Genomic DNA, 19,470 nt, shown 5'->3' with positions numbered 1-19,470 from the left:
TTTTGAGCATTCCAGGGCTTTTCTCAGCCCCTCTGCAAAACCAAAGGCAAAATCCTGAAAAGCCACTGGAGCTGGGAGAAGGATAATGATGGAGAAGGAGTGGAGGAGGGTTTTGGAGCACCCAGTAATGCTATGAGATGGGAGAAGTTATTTCTCTAAGTCTGTTGTTGTGACACTGTTCCCTCACTGAACTTGAACATGACCAAACCACAACAAGCTAGAAATGGTAAGATACTTAAAATATTGTCATTATGAAAAGAAAATGATGCTAAGAAAAACAAGAGACTTTAAAGTTCCTCAAGATTAATCCATCTTAATAGTAATTAAAATTAATTCTTCTCATGCACTTTCCTGTTAATTAAAAAGAGACAGGAGGAGTACAGTGTACCATTGCAAAATGTAGAGGCAATAGTTTTAGACCATAATATTAGTTAGAAAAAAACCCCAAAAAATTCAGTTCTGTACCTTTTAAATTAGCTTTGGCATTTCAGAGAAAAAAGTTGGATGAAGCTTGAAAAACACAGAACTTTTGTGCTACTGAATGAGAGGACTCATCTACTCTCAGGTCACTCTGCTAATATTAACAAAAGTAACAAGTGACAGAGGATGATTATTACACCCTGAATGGCTGGCAAATATTACATTTAATAGGGATTTTAATGCTGCTTTAAACCAAGCTCAGCAGCGTAAAGCACACGGAGCAAAACAAACATTACTCGATGATTACAAGGAGAGTAAAAGGGTCAGAAGATTGCTTTAGCTCATCAACACCAACCCAGCAGAGTTCTATCACTCAGTGTGTTTGCACATTTTAAAAAGCTGCTGCTGTAGTAGTTTCCCCCAGCAAAAGTTAAACAGACTCTACTCTTGCATTCTTATTCATGGGAACACTTTTTATTTCAATGCCTGTTTCCTCCCCCTTGCAAATCTTTACCCAGCCAAAAGAAAATCTATACACCGGACTACATAATCGCTATTTAAATAGGAAAGATGGTTGAATTAATAAGTGATTTCTAGCTTAGCTTAATTTACTTAGCCCAGGATCCCTTGAATAATGCCAGGCTCTGCTACACACGCTGCTCACTCGTTCCATTTGCAGAGCTTCCCCCGGAGAGCAACAAATGGGCAGAGCAGAGCATTCCCAGAGATCCCAATCCCCGCGCAAATCAAGCGGAACCGCAAATTATCCTGGCAGGCAGAGACGTGCAAAGAGAGAATCACTTACCCCGCTTCTATTACAAGAAACTACAAAGTTTTTAAGAGTGGGGATCTTGGGATCCCTGGGGGGAAATGCAGTGATGCAGCTGCTGCTTTAAGCCTGTAAATTGGCCAGTGCTGACATTATAATCAACTCTTTCTGACATGGAGCTCGCGAGAGTTGGCAGCAGCCACTTGATCTGCAGGCAGCCTCTGCCTCCCATCCCACATCTGCTCCCAGAGCAGCCCTGGAAATGCTCCAGGGACTACCCCAGGCTGGGCAAAACCAGCCACAGGGCTGGGGAAACGCAGGGTTTTCTTCCGTGCCTGGGGCATCTATTTTATAAGAGTGAATAGAAATGTAAATATAATAATTCATGCCTCCCTTTCGTCCTGCTTAGAGCACTCTCTCACCTGTAATTTTATTTTTTTTTTTTTTTTTTTTTTTTTGCTGTACTCAAATCTCAGATTTTCATTGTAAATAAGTATTTATTTTTGGTTTTAGCAGCTGTGGCAGATAAAACAGCAATGTGCCCTGCCTGGACATGCCAACAACTGGCACCAGCTGCATCACTTGGCTCCTGCCCATCCAGGCCGTGGCACAGATCTGCATTGTGCCCTTCTGATTTTAGGGTTAAAAATGGGACCCATGTGGTGTCACATGCTGCTTGCTCCCTATTCTGAAGCTCCAAACAGGGAATCACACCTGATATCCTCCTTTTTCCCAAGGCTCCTGAGCATTGTTCCCACCAGAATTCCACGCTGCAGGTGCAAAGCCAGGCTGAACCACAGCTGTCCTACAACACTGCATTAAAATGCAAAAATTCTGTGGGGTACAGATGAAAACAGAGGGGTGGAGAAAAGAAAAAAAATCCATGCACCACCCTTACAAAGTTGTCAATCCCCCTTCCCTGAGCCACCCCATGGAACCAGAGAGATGCCCCTTGGAACTGGATTTGCTGTCCCCCAGCAGCATCTGCTCTCTAGCTCTGCTCCAAAAAAAAAAACCAAACCAAAGAAACCCCCAATTTTTCCACCATTTAAGCTTTTTTTTATTGCTGTCCACATTTGCTTCCCCCTTTAGAGCCAAACACAATTACCTTCCCTGTTTAATACTCAAACTACAGCTCTGTTTCAATTACACAAAAGCAATATTTGGCAACGCACAGAACAGGAATAAAGCGGAAATAAAAAGTTAAGGATGAAGTTTATAGACCTTAATATGGAGATTACAAGTGAGGTTTTTAAAGCCAGCATGGGAATTAGTGTTTTAACAGAGGAAAGTTCAAGAAAGCAGGATTATTTCACTTCTCCTGGTAATTTTACCTCATCCTTTAGGATCAGACTTCCACAGGTATTTTGTATGGATATGTTCACTGGAGAGAATATGTCCCACCCAAAACCTAAACTGCCGTGGCAGGGTTTGGAACTGGCTGATTTTTAGGATCCCTTCAACCCAGGCCTTTTGAGGATTCCATAATTCTATGAAAAATCCCTAAACTTGAAGTGCAGAACTGTCCAATACAGTGGGATTTCAGAATTCTTAACCCAGATTGTTAACTCAGCAGTGCAACAGAAATATTTAGTAACAAAATAGGATTAATTCAGAATTATTTCTGATGGCAACTCTTGCTGATCAGAAGCTTTCAAGTGCAGGAAACACTAAATGGTGCTACCCAGACTGAGGCAGTTCTCAGTGTTCTCCACTGCCTCCTCAGCCCATCTGGGGATGTGGCCAGGTGACACACGCTTCCTTCATTTCTGTGACATCAGAGGGATGAATCATAACCCCCAAATCCTGTTAGAGGCCACTTTAAAGCAAATTTCAGATGCTTATGACCATGCTTGTGCTCTCAACCTCTTTGCCTTGAGCGGTGGAGAAGCAGCAGGAGACTCAAACACTAAAAATGCCGCTTCTGGCTTCATCCGTTTTCAAACATTGTCCATTTTTTCCTTCATTTGCTCTCAGGACTGTGCCTTCCCCTCCCTGCTCCTCTTCAGAGAGCCCAAGGCACCCGGAGCAGCCTCCTGGTCCAAGGCACTAAATGCAAAATGTGGAGTTTTCTGCCAAGGTGACCCTGGGATAAGTGAATCCACTGTCTCAGGCTGTTTCCAAGGCACCAGGAAACTCCAAGTTCAGCCTTGGGCTTACCTTGATGTCTTCAGGTAACTGTCAGACCCTCCACTGTTGTCCTTCAGATTAATGTTAGATTATTATGCTGTAGTTTTCAAGAAAACTAAGCTAAATTCTATATTTTTTCCCCCTTTAATTAAAAAAATTAACATATAAATTAAAGTTTCACAACTGTGTGCTGTGAGAGGAAACACTTCTTTTAGTTATTACTTAGCTTGCTAAAAATACCTGTGTGAAAATTAGAGATTAAATACATTTTATGCCCTCAGTGATTGTGTGGAGAGTTGTCATTTTCTTAGTGATCTATGGGAGGGTGGAAGAAAAGGAGGTGAAATATTATATATATATATTTTTTTTATATGTATATATATATTTATATATATGCTGTACACCTACATACGTGTAGGTATTTATACTCTTTCTTTTATGGGTTTTGCTTTTCTTTTTTAAAATATCTATATCTACCTAATGAGGTTTTATAAGGTTATGTCATATTTTTAGTAAGGGCAAGGTTCTTAAAAATGGCCACAAAATATAAAAGTGTCTTTTTTGTTATTTCATGTGTAGATGTGAAATCATTGCCACATTGACATAGGGACTTTGATCAAAGAAATGTCCAAATGTCTGAAGAAATGAAAGCAAAGTTCAACTCTAGGGAAAATTGTTATTTGTTAGTCTAAAAAGCTTAGAAAACAATAGGTATCATATGTAAATATCTATGGAAATACATAAAAATATGTACTATAAAAATAGAATATTTTGTTAGGATTTAGTTCACTATTAACTGCCCTTCAGGATGTTACCTAAGTATTATTAATATCCTAAGCCACACACGTTCCATATTATCACACAATCATGGAATCATGGAATGGTTGGGGACCTTAGAGCCCATCCAGTGCCACCCCTGCCATGGCAGGGACACCTCCCACTGTCCCAGGCTGCTCCAAATCCTGTCCAGCCTGGCCTTGGACATTCCCAGGGATCCAGGGGCAGCCCCAGCTGAACAATTCCTCCCCTTTACCCATCTAAACCTCCCCTCTCTTGGTTTAAAGCCATTCCCCCTCCTCCTGTCCCTCCATGCTCTTGTAAATTCTCTCTCTCCATTTATCTTCAGGACTTAGCAGAGCTGAGAAACCTTTGAGAGAGAAAAATATTTGGAAAAATACATATCTCAGATGTTCCTGGTGGAAAACACGAGCCTCTCTCCCAGGGTGTTCTCTGTGCATGGAGAGTCCAGTTCACCAGTTTTGGTCCTGCCCTTCCAAGCCATCCACAGTGCAGAAACAGCACCTGGGATCCAGGATAACTGGAATAACTGGGTAACTGGGCTGAAAATCTTCTCAGGTGTCACCTCAAGGTAAAGGATGTCACACACCAAGAGTGGGAATGTCTGAGGAAATATTTACATGCTCATGGTAAAAGCAGGAAATATCCTGATTTTTTTAACAGCTGAGAAGGAATCAATAAGCAAATTATATCCGAACTACAATTGATGTCACTTCTGTGAAGATGTGGGGAGGCTGTTTTAAACTTCAGCCTTGGCAAACCCCCCTGGGAGGGCTCAGCTCTGTCTCTGATCCCTGGCTGGATTTCCACACCGAGCATCTGCCTGACCTTGGCTCCAACCTCTGAGCAAACCACCACACTGTGAGGGAAACAACTAAACTCGAGCTCTACAAGCTCCAAAAGGTCAAACTGCAGACAGGGGGAAGATTGCTGGGAAGGGGACAGTTAGCAGCTCAAGGACTCGCAGGGAAACACATCAAAGCTGCGAGCTGTGAAATCTTCAGGTTAAAAAAAAGCCCACAGAAGGTGGAAGCTCAGCAGCAGCAGCAACAGCAGCAGCAGCAAGGAATTACTGATGCTCAACTCTGGGGCTTGCAGCCACGTTATTCTACTGTGAATATTAGGAAATAAATCATTGCCTTGTCCTTGGTGCATATCCTGCTTGCAGAGCATCTTTTCATGCCCAAACACAGTGACCCCGAGGGGTTGCACCTCTCAACCATTTCTGCATTTCTGTCCCCAGATCTCACCCTTGCTATGAGACCACCCACCTGTACACCCATGGATTCAAACCAGGGACACCCTAAATAAACCTGGACAGGGAGGAAGTGTTAGAGAAGACTGCAGCTGATGGTCAAAACCACCTGAAATTCTGCTAATATTCTGATTATTCCAAAAGGCCTCACCCCACAGGGGCTTCCAGGACCAGCAGAAGCGCCCAACAATAGATCTGAAGGGTAATTTGATAATATCAGGAAAGGTGTTTCAGATACACACCATGAAAATGGGTGCCAATTTATTAAGTATACAGAAGACACTAACACTCATGTAAGCCATTAAACATGATTATATTTTCCCCTTATTGGTTCAATTATGATCTGCTGTACCTTTCTCCTTATTACTCTAATTATAGATCGGTATAATTTCCTCTTTATTAGCACAATTATGGTCTGTACTTGTATAAATGTCTTGGAGAAATCAAAGCCACTGAGAAAATAGAGCCAGTGAAAAGATAAAGGCATTATTATTATTATCATTAGTAGTAGTAGTAGTATTTTGAATGTTCACATATTCTTAGCTCCTTGTGATATTACATAATTCTGTATTTTGTCTCATATAGGGATCAGGTTCAATGAAGAAAATAAAAAATGATTAATATGTAGTCAATATGACTCACACAACATTATTGCAGCCTGGTGTTTAGCTTGCAAGGAAAAAACAAATAAAATTTTAAGTTAGGGTGCACAGACTTCTGCAGTAACCTATGGATTTTGAGGGTACAAATCAAAATATTGAGGCCACTCTGATGCCAAAGCTTATCCATGTGGAACTATTAGGAAATGCTTTATTCTAGAGGAGTTAGAATTATCTTTCATCACTTTAATAACAGTAGATTCTGCTCATGATCATCCTGCCCTACGCAGATCCCTGATGGTTCATGCACCCCATAAACTTCTCCTTCCTTCCTCCCACCTTTCCTCACACGATGGAAACCGTACAAGGCTGAAATTCCAACTTTTCCAATCCCTTGCCCTCTATCACACCATTTTAACTCCAAAAGTGATCCTGGAGTGCACTTTCCCTTAGCAGGAGTTGCAAGAGGTCGGAACAGGAAAGGAAAACTTCAGAGCAGTGCTGGAGAACCTGGCAGAGCTCACGGACCTCGGCTGGGGAGAGGAGTTTTAGTGTCTGCAGGAAAGTTCTGATTCTTCACTCATTTTCTCCCTTTTGCCTGGAGGCAGGTTCAGTACAAAATGCATGGAGAGAGTGCAGGGCCTGAAAGACTTTCTGTTTAAGTTGTCAGACCAAAGAGTCTGGGAAATTGAAAGATGTGGCCAAGACCATAAGGAAAGCCTGGACTGAGTTCAGACACCCAGAGGTTCAGGACAGCACCATCCTTTTTGGTTTGTTTTAAATACCCCACTTTTTTACAGCTGCAGTTTTCTAGATTTTCTCTCAATATATCACCAAAAATAAGGGCCTTTTGATGGAAATCTTGAATAAAAGCATCATTTCCATCCCTTCTCCACAGTAAGCAGAAGTCAGCCCTTGGGATTCAGAGGCTGCATTTTCCAGAAGTCACTACAGGCAATAAGCACAGAGATGTTTTGCAGAATATTCCTGGGCTCCTTAGCTGGCAGCCACCCCCTGGGGAAGGAAAACCACTTGGGATCAGCCCACCCAGGAGCTGCCAGTGCTGCTTCTTGGAGCCACCAGCACAGCTGTGCATCTTGTGTGCACAATAATCAATCCCAGCCAAGGATGCAGGGAGGATTCTGCCTGGAAAGGGATTCGGAAAGCACAGATGGAACCTGATGGCACAAACCCCCGTGCCTTCATTTTTGCCAAGGCAACGTCCTTCTCATGGTGGAGGAAACCCACAGGTGGTGGGTGCTGCTGAGTTCCACACAGATTGCCTTCCCTGGCCTCTCCTGCGGGAACACAGCTCCCATAAAGCAGAATCACAGCGTCATTAAGGCTGGCAAAGGCTCTCAGTCTATTTCCCAGTGCCCCTGGAGGAATGAAGCACGATGGCGAGGACTTGCTCGGTGAAAGCATTCAAGTGATTTTAATTTCCGTGTTCACGCAAAAGGAAAGGAAAAAAAAAAGTAAAAAAGAGTAAATCCCATCAGCAGCTGCTGAAAACATTGGAGGTTTTCAGTGTCACACAAAGAATTGGAAGTGCCTGTGGGGTTGCTTCTCTGATTGAGCCCATTTGTACCTGTATCACAAATGAGCTGCCCTCCCCACAAAAAGGGCATCTACCAGGGCTCAGGATTTAACCAAAAGGGAAAAATAATTTACTCACTCTCCTATGCTGCCTTTCCTCTCCTCCTCCTCCTTTTATTCCACACCTCCCTCCCCAAATTTTAGTCACTATTCATGTTGCCAAAATATCTGCAGTGATGTCCTTCCATGCAGAGCGTGAAATAATTCCTCCAGTAAATGTTAACAGCAGCCGTAAAACAGCAAAATAAAATAACCAAGAAAAGCAATCAATAAAAACCTGTACAAAAATTAACTATTGGCACATGAGATAGGAAAGGGCCTGAATCTGAGTGTTTTATAGAGAAACCTGGAAGCTATTCCAGAGAAGATGGGCAAAGAGTAAAATTTATCAAATGTTGCTGGGATAATTAAACCAGAACAGACAGGAAACAAGATGTTTGACTAAAGGGAATGTAAGTAAATGGATGCAGCTCTTTCTCTGCTTCCCAAATCATTGTTCTCCTGGGCTTAGGTGATCCCAGGGTGTCACCATGTGAATGATTTTCAGCTAATGCTGAGACAGGTGTTACCATGATGGGTGACTGGGCAGGGGGAATTTAGTTTTTGCTGAGCAGCTGGTGCATGAGAAATGGGGATTCAGTCTTTGGGATCAGCACAGAGGCTCTCCAGAGTGGGAGAAAAAATACAAAATACAAAAAATTACAAATTTTAAAATATATAAATAAATAAAAAAAGAAAGCAGAAGGCCTGCAGTGCTAACAGCACCAGAACCCTTTCCTTGGAAAGCTGTGCTGGGCCTCTCCGTGGCTGGATTCATGCAAGAAGGGTCAGCTACGAGCAGCCTCAGTGGCAAAAACCTTCCCATTTCAGACAAGGTGGCATCTGGTGGGAGCAGAAAGGTGGGAGCCACCCAGGGAAACCCACGGAGCAGCTTTTGTCAGCACACACAGGCTTTCCCCACGGGAATGGCAGGCAGCAGGAGCAGACAGGGCTGTGAGGAAATGTTTCACTGAGGAGCAGGGACGTGTTTGCCTGGGCCAGAGCCAGCCAGAAATGGGGGCTGGAGCTTTTGGCAGGAGCTGGAATCTCGTCAGCAGTGAAAAGGAGAGGTGGGATGAGGGCAGGCCGTGAGGAGGAGCCATTCCCAAGGCACAGGAAGGCCTCTGGCACCATCAGGATGGAATAAATCCATCCTAACCCAGTTATTAGCATTGTGTCCCTTTGACACGATGCCTGGAGCGTTTCTCCACGGGGCAGCTGCTGGATTGCATCATGTCAGAGCCCAGCATGGAGCTATTAATGGCTTTTAATGTCATCCCTGGATCCTGACAATACCTGCCACCAGGCAGGCCTTAGCCACAGCATTACAGATCTTGAAACTCTTAAACCATTAAGCAAAGACTCAAAATGCAATTCATTCACAGGAAAATTATGAAACTTCAAACCAGAGCATCCACAGATCCAGTGCATGCTGGGAGAAATCTGAATTTTTATTCACCACGTGTCCACCTATTCTTGGGTTAATGACTGGGAGTTACAACCAGCTTTTCAAAAACATAACCAAAAAATATCACCGCTCATTTCCCTGGCAGACTGCTTGCATCACTTTAATTTAGGAAACCAAACCGTGTTACAACAACCACAGACATGTAAATGAGGCAAAAAATGGTGCTTGTTTTGTTGCTTTCCAAATTTAAGCTGACCTAAATAGTTTAATACAAAATTTACAGCAGCAAGAACACAATTTGGTGGACAAATATGGGAACACAGTGAATTTGTGCTACAGAATTTGTACTCCTCTGGGTAAAAGATGATTCACCATCTGTGTGAACTGCAAGCAGCTCTCACTTTGGGGGCAAACACAGTGCAGCCCCTCTCCATTATCCCTCAAGTTAGCATGGAAAAAGGAGAATTTTCTTTTATCCCAACAGGAAAACTGGGATTGTTTTCTGAGTGGGTGTTTGACACTCATTTGTCAATACCTGATCTTTACAAGTTCCTGAAAGGGGATCACACACAGGTGGGTCTTGTCTTTCAGGTGAGAAGTGACAGGACCAGAGGGAACGCCCCAGGGGAGGTTTGGCTGGATAACAGGGAAGATTTCATCACTGGAAGGCTGAAGGGACATGGAATCACCCCTGGAAATGTTCAGAAAATGTGTGGGTGTGGCACTTGGGGACATGGTGTAGTGGTGGCCTTGGCAGAGCTGAGGGAATGGTTGGACTGGAGGATCTTGAGGGGTTTTCCCAACCCTAGTGATTCCATGACAGGAAGGTGTCCCTGGTATTGCATTAAATGACTGCTGACAAATCCTTTGTGCTAAAGTGAAAACATGGAATAACTTTGTGAATCAGCAGGGGAAGGAGAGCAGAGAATTAACCCTGTCAGTGCTGCCCCAGGCATCGCCCCACACCCAGGGCAGATCTGAGCCTCTCCATCCAGGCACCAGCACAAATCAGTGTCTCAACTGATGGGTGATAATTGCAGAGTGATCAAAGCACACCAGGCAGGGAGACCTGACATCCCTGTGCTTGCCAAGGATTTTTAGAGATCTGAAAACCACTCTGGTTTCTCCAGCCTGGAGCAGGATGTGTGGGAAGCTGGGACAGTTTCCATCTCAGGGATTTGCTTTCTGTCCATGGTTATGGGTAGCTGAGGCACAACTCAACATCCTTCCCGTGGCTGCTCCAGAGGGATTCAGGAACTCCATCACCCCCCTGTACCTCAGTGGGACCAGGGAAAGATTGTGAACAGCATCTTTTGGTCATTAACCAAAGCAGAATTATAAGTATTTTCACGAATTTCAGCATAATTCACGTACAGTGGGTCGCAATAAGATAAGTGAAGCTTAAGAGAAAGCTTAAGAGTCAGTTTGAACGTGTGAGTCACACCTCCACTGGACTCCAGTGCTTTCCTGAGAGTGATTGTGAGTCATTCCTCAACCATGGGCTGAGCTGAAGGGCACGGAGGAAGCAATGAGACAGCTCAGCACTCCTGTGGGGAGACAATCCTATAGGAATATTCACTGCGTAAAAATAACCAGCCTTTTGCCCCAAAGCACTTCAGTCCTCCAGTCCTTTGAAAATCCCTTTGCTCTCAGCTCCAAAGCCACCCAGGTGAAATCAAAGGTTCTTTGTATCAAGTTAGGCAGGACTGAGCAGTCTCTGGTTTAAATAACCCAGACAGGCTGTGGACTCCCAGTCCCTGGAAGTGTCCCAGGCCAGGCTGGACGGGGTTTGGAGCAACCTGGGATGGTGGAAGGTGTCCCTGCCCATGGCAGGGGTGGCCCTGGATGAAATCAAAGGTGCCTTCAAACCCAAACCATTCTATAAACTATTATTATTCCATGAAATTATTATTGTTATTCCATGAAAAAGCCTTGCCCAGTGTCAGGAGCAGCACCAGCACTGGGCTGGAAACCCCTCTGTAGTCACAGTCTGTGGCTTTTGTCCCATCCTGCATGATCAGAAAATGAACTGAATATGTCGTTTGCAAGCTATTTTGTTCAGCATCCACATCTGCATCGCTGGCAATCACACAGCCTGTGCTTCACAACCAGGCAAAACAGAAAATGTAATTAATTTTATTTGAAAATTCTCTCTGAGCACATTTGCCACCTGTTTCATTTCACTTCCACCTCAGAAGCTGCACTCTGACCAACATCACTTATCCTGAAGACACACAAGAAAGGCAATAAATATTATTATTGGTGTCTGAATATTCAATCTATGTAAATGCATTATATACTTTCCTTGGATTTGTCATAGTAGAAAAAGCAAGGCAAACTTCCGATTTTTTTCTGCTCACACTTTCCTTTTGTCCTTTTCTTTTTCCCCCCCAAACTTTGAATAGTACATTTTACAAGATTTTATTCTCAGTTATTATTTTGAAAGCAAAATTCAGACATTTCCAGCACCTTGAGGTTTCAGAATCAGGGATGTTGGGAAGGACCTGTTACTTCATCTTTTTGGTTTTTTGCATATGCCCTTGCAGCCTGCTGTTTTCTATTTATTCTGAAGACCTCGGGTAAAATGAAATCTTACAAATGAATTCATGGAAAGAGGCTTCAGTCCTGTGCAGGCAACGAGCTGGGTTCTGAGGAAGGGAAATTCCTGTGCAGATCCCGATGCACTGGAATAAGCACAAACCACCAGGTTGTGCTGTTGCCCTTGAGCAATGCACATCAGCACAGAACTGTGCCCGGCTCCTGGCTGCACTTTGTCTGGGAAGACCCTGAAATCCTGGAAAACCAATTCCCTCAGACTCATTTTCACTTGTGATTGTGCAGCTCAGAATTTTTCCCCCTGATTTTGCCTCGCTTTGAAAGCCACAGGCTGGGTTTGCTGGCCATGAAATTCAGGTAGGAAAAATAATAAAAATTAAAGGTAAAATTAAAAGCATAAAAATAATGAAAATAAAACAATATAAATAAAAGAATTAAAAATAAATCAGCCATCAGCATAGCCTTAGGATATAAACACTACACAGCTCACCCAAAACTGGCAGGTTTTTTGGTAGTTTATACCCAACCTAATTATTTTTCTTGCAAACTTTTAAACAAAATCAATGTTTTCAGGTTTCCCATTGCACGTTTTCCAAGTAAACCACAGCTAAATGGAGCAGATTTGTTTCTACAGGACTGAGCACCTCAGACACTGGAGTGAGCCAGAGTTACTTTCCCACTCTGACTAAAGAGATGTGCTAATTGCAGAGGAGTAATAACAGTTCTCATGAATGAGAGAATATTCAAGAATGACCATGCAGAATCTGAACAAAGGTAAATCAACAAATCATGGAATGCAAGGATGGTTAGGGTTGGAGGGGACATTAAATCCCATCCAGAGCCACCCCTGCCATGGCAGGGACACCTCCCACTGTCCCAGGCTGCTCCAAACCCCGTCCAGCCTGGCCTTGGGCACTGCCAGGGATCCAGGGGCAGCCACAGCTTCTCTGGGCACCCTCACAGGGAGGAATTCCATCCCAATATCCCATCTAAACCTCCCCTCTCTTGGTTTAAACCCATTCCCCCTTGTCCTGTCACTCCATATCCTTACAAAAATTCCCTCTTCACCATTATTTTAGGCCCTCCATCAGATACTGAAAGGCCACATAAAGTCTCCCCAGAGCCCTCTCTTTTTCCAGGCTGAACAATCCCAATTCTCCAGCCTTTCCTCCCAGCAGAGCTGCTCCATCCCTCTGCTCATCCTGGGGCCTCCTCTGGACTCGCTCCGAATGTTGGGGAAGTTTGCAGAGGTAGAGGAGCAGACCAAGCACAAGATTACACAAAAAGCTGCATGTTTTTGTCTCCTGTTGCCACCCAGAGGTTTTTCTTCCTTGAATTCACCCGAGCACTTTTTGCAACCCTGTAAACATTTGGCGTCTGGAACATCTGGTGCCAGCTCCATTGCATTAGTGAAAAATGCCATGAGCCGTGAAAAACTTCCTTTTGGGCTGCTTTTGAACCCACCACCTGCCAGCCTCCCATGTGATAAAGGAAAAAGCAAACCTGGCAAAGATTCAAGGCTGGATCCTGATTCTTTCCCTCAGAAATGCAGGTAATTGGATAAAGCCAGTTTTGTGGGTTTCTGACACGGCAGGTGAGACCATCCCACCACACAAACCCAAACGGAGACCCCAAACCTTTAGAGCAAATAACCACATTTGGAGATGGTTCACTTGAATTTACATCACAAATCATCTGGCTGTTTATTCTCCTCTCAATATTCCCAAAGATTTTAGGATTCCTCCCCAACTACCCTCGGATTTTTCCCTGGTGCTGAGTAGCTTTTCCACGTCTTGTGCTTTCCTCCTCAACTGATGCAACACCCACCGTCTCCTACCTTCCCTCAAAGCACTCCAAGGAAAGAAAAGCTTTTAGCTCAGCTTGAAAAGAAGGAGGAGGAAGAATCCCTTTCTTTCATGCTCCTGGGTGGGAATACAGCAGATCAGGAGCTGTTGGAGCACAAGGAGCACACTTGGGTTATTCAGCTCCCAGGTGGGAGCTGGGGCTGTCCTGGCTTACAGAGCACAGCTTCAGTCACAGATTATGTGCTGCACAGTAGTTTTCTCTGCTAAAATAAGGGTACAACCAGATTTTTAGCTCCTGAAATCCACAGCAGCCCTTCCCAGCCTGCTCCTGCCCGTCTGTTTCACCAAGGTGTGAATCTGTCCTTTCACAAAGAGGGTAATTATATGTTGGACATTCTCAGATTTCCTTCTGTCTAAATTATCGACAGGCAGCTCCTGCTATGTCGAGTTCAGAGTCTCAGCTGGGCTGATAAATGTGAGTATTAAACTCCAGAATATCTACAAAGTGGGGAAGGAGAGGAAAATCTTCACCTTCCCTTTGGACTGGTTCAAATTCTTGCCCCACAGATCTGTCAAGTACTATCAGGAGGAATAAAAGCAATCTGAGGGAGATCATGCAGTGGTGGTTTTAGAAGGCTTTTGACCCAATCCATCCCCAAAGCTTATCAGGGAAATTTGAAAACTCAGGGTAAAAGGTAAATTTCTGCCACGGATTAAAACACATCGAGATAGGGAAAACAAAGGAGAAGAAAAAAAGATCAAATTCTTGACATACAGAGGGGTTAATGTGGAGTGCCCCGAGATTTGCTGCTGGGATGGATTTTTTTTGTCCCTTTAAATCCCTGGCATAACACAAGAAGTCCTGGCTTACTCAGCAAATATTCTGCACTTCTCTTCTGCAATAAATCCTTGTGCTTGCTTTAACTCAGGCTCCCGAGCTGCTGTGCCTCAAATTGTGACAGCACCCACAAGACAGCCAGGGCACACGAGGAGCCAGCTCAATCTCACTGTGGTTCCACTTCATTACAAATATCCCAAGGGGGGGGAAATCTGTATTACTTGTGATTTCTCACAAATCAGAACAAAGATATTTTTTTCTTTTAAACATCCTGCCAGTCTGAAGCTCTGCAAGGTAGATAAAACATATTTTTCCTTTGTATATATATTTAAAAAAAAAATAAAATTGAGAACCACGCTGGTGCTGTGGAAAATGGCGCTGTTATGTGTGGAATAATGGCATCAAAAAGATTCTTTAAATCCAAAGTAAACTTTGTCTTGAATGTTTAAGTGATACCACTCACGTGTACAGGTGTTCAGCATGGAAATAAGCCAGCAAATGGAGCAAACTGGAAAAAAATAGTGAAGGAACTTTCATCCAGATGAAGATTTATGAGTCTACCCATAGAGATACTAATGGATTCAGAGGTGGATGTTTGACTGTTAAAAATAATTAAACAACTCAGTAGAAGTGTCTGCTTATTCCTCAAAACCTTTCTCAAAATGGTGAATGTGTTTCATGGCAAAAAAGATAAAGCCCAAATGAATGTTTGATGTTATTGCACATCCTCTTGGTTGCAGTTTTGCACGTGGTTCTGCTCCTTTTTGACCATTTCAGGTGCACAATGTCCCAAAAGCTGACAGACTGCCATGGGCACAGCGCTCAGAGAAACCTGACTCAAACATCCTGGGCACATAAAGCAAGATAAAAATCCTGAATACGATCAATGCTCACTGCTCAGAACATAAACTGATTAATGGTCGGCCAAAAAGTTCTCTTGGAGGTGTTATTTCATAGGCACCACTGCAGCAGGAACTGGCAGAAAACAAAGCTGAATATTTAATTTCCATTGCCAGCTGATGCAGTCATGATCTCAGAAAATCTCCTGCCCTAAACCAACCTATGTGGAACTCTGGAATGTTTTCATTTGCATTATAAATAATGCTGCCTGGTGGAGGACACCTCATTTTTCTAAAATTGTGTTTGGGAACTTTCCCAACCTATACAGTGCTTTCACCCTTTCGAGGATAATGGAGAGCTGAAGTCAATAATTGTGTTTTATTCCATGTTTTGTGTAGCACATGCAAAGAATTCACCTTCTATTCAAGACTAGCAGCTGGGAAGTTTTGATGATCCCAAATGGAAGAACATTTGACAGTCACTCATGACTGGAATCTTCACTGCCCTTTCCAGGTAAACCTACACAAATCTCTTTTTATTATAAATTTTACAATTTCTTGCCTTTCTTTGTGTTACACTTATATGAAGGAAACACATTTCTAATATTATGTAATCTTCTAACCTATTTTCAGCTTTTGGGGGGTAAGAAAAAAATTCTACTTTCCCCCCATCATCCAAGTAAACTTTGTCCACCCTGTCCTTATTTGAAAGATGTGGAAGGATCAAAAATATTTCATCATTATTTCCATTTTATTTCTTTGAGGTGAGGCTGGTAGAGCACAGGTCATCAAAAATGATAGTGCCACCAAGACATAAAAAATATAAATAATTTGTGTAAAACATACACACGCAGTGGAAACTTCTCCAGAAACAATTTCTTTTCAAAAAGCTGCTTTATGTAATTCCATATTGACTGAAAGGATTTGCAGGGGGAAAATACATCCAAATTAAAATCAGCCACTTTTAAAACATGGAAAGAAAATTGCTGTGTAACAGCCACACTTCTGGCAGAGAAAGCCGAGTGTAGAAAAGGGAAAAGAAGCCTTTCTGGGGCTTTTACAGCTGGGAAAGCCTGGGAACTTTATTTTTCAGAATTCTTAGAAATGCAGTGATTTGCTGCTATTGCTCAGTGAAACAAGAGCGCTGCTTATGGAAAAGTGTTTCTGCAGAGATTGAGAAGATGAGGAGCTCTGGCTTCTCCAGGATCCAAGGCCCAGAGCACAGATCTATAAAATGGGATTAATCTCAGGATTAATGCAAAGACTGAAGCAAGCAGCAGCGCAGGATCACAGGTGTTAATCAGCTGAGTTCCCCGCAGTGCAGCAGGTAATGATTAACTTAATTGTGCCAGCACTGGCTGCTGCAGGTGCCCTTGGGGTCAGCTGGGACAGAAAAGGGAAGGGAGAAAGGGAAAACTGAGCACAATTTCTGTGTCCTGAGGAAGCTGGAGGAGAGGAAAGAGCCGCTCCTCAGGGCTATCAGGCAGGTTACATTAATAATTGGAATTTTTAACTGCTAAAGCTCTGGGATATTGATGCCTTTATCAGGACTACCTAAAACCAGAGGCCAGACAGAATTAAGGGAATACAAATCAATTCTATTTCTATTTATTGAGGGCCCTCCAGGCACATTTAGGGCAGGTGAAGCCCCCCAGGGGCTGCACCCAAAATGTCCCACGGCTCACGGGTTTCACACTTTTACAAGTTTGGTCCATTTGCACATTGGGGGTCAATCCTGCAATTCCAGCTGCAGCTGATGAAGGCATTCAGCCCAAGTTTGCTGCCCCAGCTCCCTTTTGTTCCCATTTCTGGGGCCTGGGGCACTGAGGTGTCCTTGATTGCCAGGCCTGGGGAGGAATTGTTGTGTCTGTCCAGAATGGGAAAGCAGCAGCTGACGCTGTGTGTGGAGTTTGGAGTTCTGGAAAGAACTGCAGGGTTACAAATGCATGGAAGAGATAAAAGCTGAACCCCAAGGCAGCAGCATGAGCAGGGCCTTGCTGAGCTGTGACCAAGGATTCTCTGCCAAGAGCCTCCAAAATCTCAGCCTTGACATCTCAGAGCCTCTCCAGCAGAAGCAAGGAGCAGGTTGGAGGTGATGGCAAATCTCAGTGCCCGAGCTTTGCTGCTCTCACGGCATGACTGCAGCATAAAGGAAAACTTTTGGGAAAGTCCCAACCCTCTGGCCAGCACTCCCGTGCCCTGGAGGAGCAGGAGATGGCTCAGAAGGGAGTGCTCCATTTCTGGTGTTTGTAACACACAGATCAGCAGAGAGGAGCTGCAAACTGCAGCACAGCTGTGAGAGCATTGATCATGGCTGGGTTTTTGGTGATTGGGAAACTCCCAATGGGATCAAGCAACAGACATATAAAATATTTCAATTCCACCTTGATGTCCTGCTGACACTTTAAAGAGAAAAGTTTCATTACCCTGTTACTTTGCACCACACAACGTTAATTATCCCTCCAAAATTCTTGCCTGTTCTAAGGTTGACATTGATTTTTTCTTTTTGCCCACACTAGACTGAGACGATGTCTCTTCCTCCTCTGCAGCTCTGCTCCTTCCCACACTGTTCCCCTTGGCACAGGGGTGACCCCACATAAACTGGGTGAAAATCTGGCCTTTCCCTGTGCCTGTACAATATGTAGAGCCTCTCAGCATCCCCCAGTACGACACAGAGGTGTTTGCATGTCCTTTTTGTGGTTGTCTAAGGTGATATTTCTCACTATTTGAACATGACTAAAGTATTGCAGTGCCTTTAAGTTATTATCCATCCTCCAGAGCATTCCCTGGGTCTCTGATCCAGTGGGTGTCACCCACAGCCAAGATGATCTTTAAGGTTCCTTCCAACCTAAATCTTTCCAGGACTCCTTTCTTTATTTTTCTCTTAGAAAGGACCAACATCACAGCATTTCTCCCCATCAGCAATCAGTTAATTGTCCTTTGGGGTTCCCACAGAGGAGGAGCCCCCCATTTTCCTGCTTAACACCTTTAATCCCTGCCCTGTGAGCAGCCCAAACCCTGGGCCAGCAGCTGCTCTGGGTGCAATTCCATGGTTTTCCCAGATGCCCGGGGCTGGCTCTGAGCTGCTCTGGTCTGGTGCCAGCCCCAATCCCCGTGGGAGCAGCGAGGGGACAGTGCAGAGGTCAGGACTAAAGGGCACCAGGGAGCCCCTCCAGCAGCGCTGCTCTCATCCCACAGAAATGCCAGAGCTGTGGAGGTGGCACCAAATTAACCCAGAAATTCAGGGGGGACAGCAGGGCTTGGTTTATTCACTGTAACCTTCCTGTCTGATCACATCAACACTTCCACCTCTCCCACTCTCAGCACTCTTGGATCTGAAAAGGAAGCAGAAAAACACCGACCTTGAGAGCTGGTTTTCCCGTCTGGCTGCTTCTTCCTTTGAATAAAAGAGTTTTCCTGGGTCAAGAGCTGTCTACCAAGGTAACCAGATTATTTCTGCCCAGAATTGCTGGTTAACCTGTCAGATAAGCAGGAGGTTAAGGAGCCAGCCACACCACATGACTGCAAGGATGTGCTATTTTTTATCTGCAAATAACGTCCTGAAGTAACGACCCTTTGGCAAACAGGTGAATGAGCCACACACACATTTCTGCTCAGCTGTGTTTGCACACCCGTGCTTTTCCCACTTTGCTGAGAACTTTCCCTATTGTTGCATATTTTTTATAGTTACTGATAGGACTAGGCTTTGTATTTGTTTTGAAATCTTTTCCAAGGCCCCAAAAAAGCACATACATGTAGATTTAATTGTTTCAGAAAACAATTTGGAGTTTTAATTCATGGGGTTGACTTGTCATTTGAGTGGAATTCAGATTCCACATTGCTTTTATTGGAAACAAAGAAGCATTAACATCTGGAATAACTCAGTTATTCAGTCTTCATGTCTGGTATTGCTTGGCTGTTCAAGTGTGGGACATCAGCTCGGTGAGAAAGGGATGGTTCTGCTCAGGGAGCTGCTGGAGCATTGAAATACTTTCCTTTCCACTCCCCATTTTCTGATGAAAAAGAGGACACTTGTTTTAGGTTTGTTTTTTGGTTTTTTTTAATACTATTTTCTGTGAGCAAATTAATTGAACCTAAAACCTCTGAAAAGAAAATGTCTGAAAAATAATTCCAGCTGAAGAAACACCACCATTGGGTTCTCATCAGATCTGCAGTGTTGTCAGCTGATCGCATTCTCAGTCCTGTGTGTATTGACCGTCTGCATTTCAAAACCTGGAGCCTGAGCCATTTATTTAGCCCTGAATTTTGGCCTGCCACAACAACCCAAGGAGGTTCAGCAGGAGATAACCCTGGGCTGGCTCCAGCTGCTCACACCACCACTCCCAGCACAAGGAGCTGGGCGTTACCATGCTCTTGCTCCCATGGAATGAAACATTAAACATCTCAAAAGGCTCAAA

The 19,470-nt window shown here is 43.9% G+C and overlaps 1 protein-coding gene across 3 annotated transcripts in view; it reads right to left on the bottom strand.

Annotated features, from left to right (window-relative positions):
* The window catches only part of BCHE (butyrylcholinesterase), a 45,391-nt gene extending 26,861 nt beyond the window's left edge, over nucleotides 1-18,530 (bottom strand). Inside the window, exon 1 of one of the 3 annotated variants that reach the window (XM_014254315.2) lies at nucleotides 18,415-18,530. The gene's annotated coding sequence lies outside the window, so the exon portion shown is untranslated. Of the gene's footprint in view, nucleotides 1-1,032; nucleotides 1,085-1,225; nucleotides 1,348-18,414 lie in introns of those variants that run through there. The other 2 variants (XM_005525117.3, XM_088061007.1) reach the window with 2 other exon arrangements.
* Nucleotides 18,531-19,470: the final 940 nt, after the last annotated feature.

The sequence above is a fragment of the Pseudopodoces humilis genome, chromosome 11, assembly GCF_049639895.1.
Source record: "Pseudopodoces humilis isolate 2021_Gansu_Grassland_sample_001 chromosome 11, ASM4963989v1, whole genome shotgun sequence".
NCBI classification, from domain to species: domain Eukaryota; kingdom Metazoa; phylum Chordata; class Aves; order Passeriformes; family Paridae; genus Pseudopodoces; species Pseudopodoces humilis.
This window is presented reverse-complemented; position numbering and strand designations above follow the sequence as displayed.